The sequence below is a fragment of the Taudactylus pleione genome, unplaced genomic scaffold (genome assembly GCF_031769625.1).
Source record: "Taudactylus pleione unplaced genomic scaffold, aTauple2 ptg000094l, whole genome shotgun sequence".
Lineage (NCBI taxonomy): Eukaryota > Metazoa > Chordata > Amphibia > Anura > Myobatrachidae > Taudactylus > Taudactylus pleione.
In genome coordinates, this window is record NW_028284496.1 from 2,502,046 (window position 1) to 2,511,014 (window position 8,969).

Below are 8,969 nucleotides of genomic sequence, written 5' to 3' on the forward strand. Positions count from 1 at the left end.
CACTGGAGTGCCATTCTCTTTCCTAGATGTGCCATGTTGGAAGTTGAACTACCACAGCTGCTGAAATCTTTGACATGTGGTTGCTGAATGCCAGAAAGGTTCATGGCCACAGACCACATCTACTGCATACCCCTTTCATTTTAAAAAATATTCTGAACCACCAAGTTGATTTTGTAGGCAAAACATGGGTCATGTGTTGTTCACCCATGCTGTCCCTCCTCCCTCATAAATTTGCTTCGGAATCAAAAAATTAAATTACATTTATTACCAATCAATCCTTCATTTCCCTGCCTTAAACTACATACATACTCCATCTCCCTCAGGCATCTTGATTAATGAAAACATATGTTTACTTATGTACCATGTTGGAAGTTGAACTGCCATGTGTTTGAATGCTGCTGCTTAGCTTAGTCCGCCAGCTAGATTGGTGCAAATGTTGGGCCTAAACTGGATGAAAACAATATAGTAAGCTGTGAGGTGGTCAAAATTCACTGGAAACGAGTTGAAATTAATGTTATTAAGGTTAATAATTCGGTAGGAACATAAACTGTAGGAACAAAAACAGGCCCAAATTATGTGATTACACGGGGATCAGCACACATCCTTAGTTTAGTATGTCACAGTTAGAGTTGATCAGCAGCTTGTATGGGCAGATCAGCCATGAGTGAATCAGGAGGGCTGTGGGCAGCATTGTGGATCCAGGAGAAGGCACAATCCATAGGCATGGTGGAAATGATGTTTTAGATGAAAACAGTCCTTTGTAACAGAAATTGCTGATTGATTTTTCTCCTTCTGTTTAACTCCTGAATATCTCTGGCTTCAATTTAAAAATTCTAATCTAAGCACTCTTGCAATAGCAGCCTTGGCTAGGCAGCCTATTACTAACTAATAAGTATGGCTAAACCCCAGGTGTCCACACTGATTCTACCCCACTCCTAACACCCTCCTAACACAACAAAAAGGTCAGCAATCAAATACATAAATGGTGAGATGTTTTCCCAAAGGCTGTCAATTAAGCACAAGGGACTTTAAACCATGAGAGTTTGAGTGTTTCCACCTTAATACTGTTCTGGTAGTGGCCCCATTAATTTTAGTTTGCCTAGGCAGCCAAAGATTGATAGTTGGGAGGGGTTTAAGGTGTACTTAGTATAGTGAAGCACAGGAAGCTGCCTCTTTGTTCCAGTTTATTCTGGACATAGAAGTACCCAATGGTTTTCCTCAATTTAAACTCTTTGTGCTTTGTTTTTCCTTCTCCTATTGCTATTCTGACTTCTTACATCTTTATCCTTACTGTTCTCCTTTTCTTTCTCTATTCTCTCTCCCTCAGCGGCGTCACAAGGGGGAAGTTGGCCACATCTGGGTGTCACCCACCGAGGGGTGACACCAAGGTTCCGACTCCCCCTCAATGACGGGAGCCGGGTTTTGCACTGTAGCATTAAGTGCAGCACTCAGCTCCTAACACAGTGAAGTAGCCAGCACTGTACACAGGGCACCTCCTCCATGATAACCACTTCCCATGAGGCCACTCCCTTTTTTGGTGTCACCACAGGGAGGGACGCCACTGTTTTCCCTGCTCTCTTTTTGCTTTTCTTTTCTATCATGTCTCGCCCTCAGCATTCCTGTTCCCCCTTAGGCTGAAAAGTTGTGTGTACTGGGAACCTGAGCCCTGCAGCTGCAGGCCCCAGTGTTCAGTCCCACCACGGCCACCAAACCCCAGCCACTAGCAGGTCTGAGTTAGCAGCAACGTATGAGCATCCTGGCTGAGACATGGCTGTGGTTCTCCCCTATGGCCCTAATGTGGTTGTCTCTTCCACAAAGCAGATAGCTATAGCAGAGCAGCAGTGACTGCAGTGGCTGTTGGCTCCGCTGGGTCCTCAGTATTCTGGAGGTGGGTGGCACCTGCCCCTGCCTCTGTTCTGGATGCAGAAAGGTCTGGTCACGGATGGTCATGTGCCCGCGATCCAGTCCCTCATGGGGGACATGGCTTGGCCTTGAGTCGTGGCTGCCATTTTGTGCCCAGGGGTGCTGCTGCAGCCCACTTTCAGCATGGTATGTAGCCTCCTGGATTTCTTCAAGTGCCAACAGTGATAAGCAGCTGCAGTCAGAGTTCTGTGGATAGTTCCAAGTCATAGGGGAGTGGTGCTCTGCATTAAAAGGATCTCTTCTCCCCTTGGGTCCCTGGCTGATGGTGTCTTGGGGCTGTGTGGAGCAGCTCCTTTTTACAGGCTAGGGCAGGTTTGGGTTGCCAGGTTTGTTAATACAGGCCGGACTCTCCTTTATAGTGAGGTGGTTGCTTATGGGTCCCGTGGCAGAGGGCCCTCCACTACTGCATTTTGTGTGGCTGAACCAGCCGCCATGGGTGCACAGTGGTGCCATACCCTCAGTTATTGTGCAGGCAGGTGTACTGTCCCCCCTGCATAGAGTTTGGTGGTCTTTGCTCCACTGCTCAAGGGTACTGCCTGGGTGGGTGTCCAATGCAGCATTGGGTGCTACACCTGTGCACTTGTGCAGAGTGCACCTGCCGCTTTGGTTGCAGCAAGCCCCCACCTTGACCCTGCTGAAGTGATTGCTGCCCTCCATATACAGTTGTCTCTGGCCATAGTGTTGACCCCTGTGCTAGCTTTTCAACTTGCCACGGAGGGATCAACAAGGGACCAGCATCAGTTGATGCATCTCTGTTGCTTCCCCCCGTTCAGGTGCAACTGAGCCCTTTGGCTGGACAACTTCTTTCTGCTCTGGGTGTTCAGACCCTCGTGCCTCCTCCTCCTCCTGTTCCTGTTACCCTTATGCCTGTGGTGTCTTTTGCTGCTTCCATATCTTCTGATAATAATGATGTTCCCACAGGCATTCCTGTGGCCGGTCATGAGTTGGCTGATAGTGCCCATTCTGGTTCCCTTGGTGAGTCTGTTCCACCTGAGTGGAAGCGCAGCAGGCAAGCATGCTCTTACTTCTCTTCCTCCAGCTGTGATTCCAATAGCTCTGGGGATAGGTGCAGAAAACAGTCATGTCATAGCTGGCACCGTTATTGGCATCGGTCTAGAAGGTCCTGCTACTCTAGCGAGAATAGTTCAGTTTCCCCTGGGACTTATAAGGGTGAGGTAGTGCACTGCTATAATATGGTCATGTTGCGAGGACGGTGTTGTAGGGTCCAGGACAGGATTGATAAGGGGAAGTAAGTTAATATTTTCACCCTCACCTCAAATGCTAAGAAGGAGTTAAGAGTGGCTAAATGTCTAGGGGACCGGTGATGGGACCTACTGCTCCTATCACAAAATGGCAGGTATCTTTATATTTGCAAGCCTTTGTGCAGGTGCGAGCTGAGCAGGTCGGGGCATAGTTCATTCAGACAGATGGGTCTCCGGTTACAAAATACCAGTTTTGTCATGTCTTGAAGCATTGTTTGGAATCTTTGGGTCTCACGCTGGGTGAATTCGGTACTCACTTATTTTGGATTGGGGCTGCTACATTTGTGGCTTCTGTGGGCTTATCCGATGGGGAGATTCAATCCCTTAGTCAGTGGCATTTTGCTGCCTTTCTGCACTACATTCGTCTGGGTTTATGTGTTTGCTCCAATGTAGCTCACCGGAGGCGTAACCCCTCGCCGACATACTGTACTGCGGGAGTCTATGAGAAATTTAGTATATTCCCCCGGGGTTCCAATTGGTTTCTTAATTATAGTATATGGCGTGATTGTTAGTTTACTCCAAGGTTTTTTTCTGTTTTTTTGCCTCTACTCTGGTTGGCTACATTGCCCACCCCTCCTCTCTTCCACCTTTTTGTCCCCTTCCCATGTCTTGTTGTATGGTGTGTCTGTGATTTTCCTGTGTTTGTCTGTGTTTTTTTGTTCTGTGTTGACCTCTCTTTTAACGTGTTTCAGGTGGAATCAATGTCAAGCCGATCTAGGTAATAGGGCATTTATTTATTTTTTGGGCTGCTCAATCCTCATTAGCATCAGATTGTGTTCTCTATTAGACTCATTTAATTAGATGGTTGGGTTTTAGAGGGTGTGCTGGGGCTCTCTTATTTTAGGTTGGTGTCAGCTGTATGAGCTTATGGTCTGCTTCAGGTTTTAGTGATGTATTTGGGAGGTAATGTCTTACTGTAGGTCAGCACACAGCTCTTGACCTGCGTTTGGTGATCATTAGGGATTTCCATCTCATAGCTGAAGCCTTCCTAGAAGTTGGTGTGGTCCTTCATTGTCCCCAGGCATGTGTGAAGGAATGCTATGTCTGGTGTGTGGCTGGACATGGCTAGGAGAAAAGTTAATACTGCAGTGGTTAGGTACATGGTGAAGACTGGCGGTGGTGTGGTAGAGCATGTCTTAATTCAATTCCAGGATGCCCATTTGTATCGTGGAGATGGAGTGCATCTTAGTCCTGCTGGTTTGACTATTTTCCTGGAAGACATTTTGTGTTTGTTGAGGTGTTTTGGTAGGTGTGTTTTTTGTGGTGGTGGCGGCGGCACATTGGTTTAGGCCTCAATTGACAAAAAATAATGGCACTTTGAGTTTGAGTTAATGTTAACAGTTTTAGGCTTAGTGGGTGCGCTCTCCTTGAAGTGGAGTAAGGCAACAGCCAATTGTCCTGAACGGGAAATGGCTATACCACCTGAACAGGTGGTTGGGGCAAAAGGAGAATTGATCACCAATGCTTGGCTTGTGTGTCTGCTTGATTGTTTAGTCATGCTGTGCATTTGTTTTGTGCCACCACCATTATTATTAATTATAGTAAAAAATTAAATACTTGTCAACAATAAAATTGACAAACAATTTCAAACACCAGCACTGCTGTCTGTGTCTTTATTTTAGAAGTTTTAAGTTGCATGTTATATTTTAAGAAAGGTTCATTAGATGGTAACATGATAATACACGTTAGAGAGTTTAAATCACTGGTACAGAGTAATTTCCTGCATTGATACAGAATTTAAAACTATATGAAATACTTTATTTTAACTATTAATTTTTAAAGGCTAAGTTGGAATTGAACTGACACAGCCACTGAAATCTTCAACATATGGTTGCTAAATGCTGAAAATGTCCAAAATGTTTTATGGCTACTGACAACATCTCCTGCATGCCCCTTTAATTTAATAAGACAGGGACTAAAGTGAATGGGCAAATTCTCTCTGTAAACTGCTTCCCTCCTACCTAAAAGTTTGCTTTGGAATCTAAAAGTTTAATTAAATTTACCAATCAATCAATCCTTCCTTCCTTTCCCTGCCTTCAACTATGTACATACTCCATCTCCTTCTGGCCTCTGGTCAAGTTCTTAATTAATAAAACATACTTGGTTTCTAATATGGGGTTGTATAGTTTATTAAACTGCCATCCTGTCTGCCACTGCAGTGCCATTCTCTTTCCTAGATGTGCCATGTTGGAGGTTGAACTGCCATGTGTTTATGCCACCCTTTGCTGTCACTTGCACCTGTAGCTTGGTGCAACCTTTTGGCCTAAACTGGATGAAAATAATATTGTGAGCTGTGCCATGAGCTGGTCAAAACTGACTGGAAATGACAGGTAATTAATGTTATTGAGGTTGATAATACTGTAGGAGTAAAAAAAGGCCCACATTATGTGATTTTAGCAGTTTTTACATATTTTTTAAAGAAATACAGAACCAAAACAGAGGGGTCCGTGCACATTTTTAATTTATTGTTACAATTATTGCAGTATCCATTGGTATAATTACTAAACACAATACATACACACACATTCCTATCGATTAAAATGTACTGTACGTATCACCATTTTGTCATTGCAAAATATACTGTATGAATTAAAAGTCTCACAATGTTAGATACAGATGTTTTCTCACTCGCCTAGCATATATACGGCATATGGCATGATCGAGCCACTGCGAAAAGTGTAACACATTGTATTTCCTTTAAATTTTGCTTCTTATTCGCAGTAATGTTGGTTTACTAGTAAAGTTTGTATTTTGTAATTTATTAATTTCCATAAGAACAAATCGCACATTCATTAGAAGAAGAACAATGTGAATAAACAATATGGCTGCTGTTCATAGAAGTATAATATAGCAGTCTGTAAAATAATTAGAATATAGAAAATATACCAACAGATGGAGCAGGCACTGACAGCCAGGGCTGCCACCAGGTGGAGGACTGCCCGGTCTGAAGTCCCGGGCCCGGACAGAAAGAGTGACCCGCACAGGGATGGACTTACCAGCCATCAGGGGCGAGTTAGGTGCCATTAATGATTTGAGTCCTCCTGCTCCCTCCCCGGCCACTCTGTGTGCCTGTGCCTATAACATGAGTGTGAGATCTAACAGGCTGAAGCTTCACCAGGGGCTAACAGAAAATGGCTGACCCCATAACAGGCTACAGAAAGATGGCTGCCATCGATGGGAGACCAGTTTTCCTTTCCCAGGAACCCAAGGGGCTGGAGAAAGCAAGGGGGGGCTTATTGGGAAAATGAAGAAGATAAATAGATGAGTAAGGGGAAATATGGGTCTCATTTATTAATGAGTTTTATCACCAAAATGAGTGATACATTTCACTGTGTATGATAAATGGTGCTCCAGCCAATCAGCTCCCAACTGTTAACTATTGATTGGCTGGAGCACCATTTATCATACACAGTGAAATTTATCTCTTTTGTTGGTGATAAAACTTGCTAAAAAATGGGGGCCTAAAGTGATTGTGGCATAAATCTAACAGGCAGGTGTGTGTGTGTCTCAGAGGGGAATGTGTGGGGGGTCACTTACACACAGAGTTAAATGTGGGGGGATCGCTGATAGAGAGAGGGGATTATGGAAGGGAATTGCTGAGGAAGACCGCAAAATGTGGAGGGGATTGCTGAGAGAGTAAGGGGTATATGGAGGGGATTGCTGAGAGAAAGCACAAAATGCGGAGGAGATCACTGAGATAGAGAGGGTAATATGGAGGGGATCGCTGAGAGAAAGAGAGAGGGGAATGTATGGGGGTGTCACTGAGACAGGGTTTTGTGGGAGATCGCTGAGAGAGGTGAATGTGGGTGGATCACAGAGAGAAATGTGTGGGGGGATTGCGGTTGCCTGGTACAAATAAAAGTTGTTTTTTTTTATATTGCAACAAGGCGAACATGATGTCATGACATCACATGCGCTGCACCACCAACAGAGAAACCAGACGCAGTGTGAATAGAAGCAGTCAGAAGACATAGGAGAAGGTAAGTGTCTGTGGGCTGGATGCAGGGGCTGTCTATGGAGACAGAAGAGGTGCTATCTAGGGAGACAGAAGAGGTGCTGGCTGGGGAGACAGAAGGGGTATCAGCAACAGCGCAGTGAAAGGATTAGTTCACAAAATTTCCTTTTAATATGTAAGATTTAAGATCTCAATAATTATACATTATCTTTACAAATAAATGTATATATATATTATCTATAATGTATTGTATATCTTTAAACAAAATCCTCTAAAGCTTTGGTAAGAACTCTGGCTGCATCATCTGCAGTCTCTTTAAGAAAGTTTTTTAACATATAGTAGGTGGTGCCAAATGATATGCCTGCTGCAGCCAGACTGCCAATACCTGGCACTGTGCTGAGAAAATACTCAACTACCATCCCTGCTGCCACTACACTTGATATTAGAAGTTTACTTACTAACTCCTTATTTATTACTTGATTGAAAATCGGGGATTTAATTACAGATTTCAAATCATTAACATCCTTATTATAGGTCTTGGCCATGTTTCTTAGGCCACTCTCAGTAAGACCAAAATCTATTTGAAATCCTTTTAAAGCTACTACCAGGATACCGATATCACAAGCAAGTGATAGACCTGGAACTGGAATGGCGGCAACTCCAGCAGAAGCCAATGATAGCTTCCATATATGTTGTTTAAGAGATTTCCTTTTCTTTTCCAGCACCTGGAAGGATATATTGGGCAGGCAACGTATAAACATCTCTTTCTTGATATCTGGAAGATCATTTTCTAGAGTCTCCTGGAGCTGGGGAAAGTCATACAGGTGAGGGTAATGGGAAGAGATAAGGAATATATGCTCTTCTCTAACTCCTTTACCTCTGAGGCCGTTACTGCAGTCTTCCCGAATTTTCTTCAATATGTTCTCTTCATTGTATGATTTTGGTCTTCTCTGTTTAGACTCACTGATGTCTCTATCAATTTTTGAACGGGCAAAATAATAACGTTTTTTTTTTTTAATGAATGGCTTCCGCCAGAAGAACGTCATTTTCTGTAAATCGTTCTTTGGCAATTATTATAAAAAAATCATATTTTTCAAACTCAACTTCCCTCAGATATTTATTTGCCTTGAAATTAGGAGTTCCAATACCCGGGAGATCCCAATAAATGACATTTATGCTGTGGGTGAGGATAAGGAGTTGGTAAATTTGTGGTCTCTACCACCCCTGTTTCTGCAGCATCTTCATCTTCATCACCAAGACCACGCATGGCATTGATAAATGTGGACTTTCCAGATCCAGATGGTCCAGTTACAGCAATGTTCAGTGGGACATTATCTGCTTTCTCCAGAGCTTCCTTTATCTTGTCAGCAGCATCTGCAATGTTACCGTCCTTTACAGCATCTTTCATTCTCTGCATCTCTACTTCAGAAATCATTTCAGATATTTTTTCTGACTCCATCTCTGAAGCTGTGGCTCTGTTATTGGACATAAAATGTTGATAGGTCACCTGGAACCTATCTCATAATAGAGGCAAAAGTTACAGTATTATATTACACATACACATATTATACAAATGGAGCTGGCAGAGTTATAGTCTTATCATTTCCCATGCACAGTGTATAGATGATTAAGAATGGAATCATACAAAAGAGCACAAAACAGCCCCAAATTTGTAACCATCCCCAGTGCTAGACAGCATGGGTCTGTTATCACTACAACAAGGAGACCCCAATTTGGAGGCCATACATGCCGTAGAATAAATCAGTCTGATCAGTCGATGAGCTTGTGACAATGCAATGTGACACAAGACAAAATTCTATACAGGGTCG

At 43.4% G+C, this 8,969-nt stretch overlaps 1 pseudogene; it reads right to left on the reverse strand.

Annotated features, from left to right (window-relative positions):
* Positions 1-7,397: 7,397 nt before the first annotated feature.
* LOC148526769 (interferon-inducible GTPase 5-like) lies at positions 7,398-8,599 on the reverse strand (annotated as a pseudogene).
* Positions 8,600-8,969: the final 370 nt, after the last annotated feature.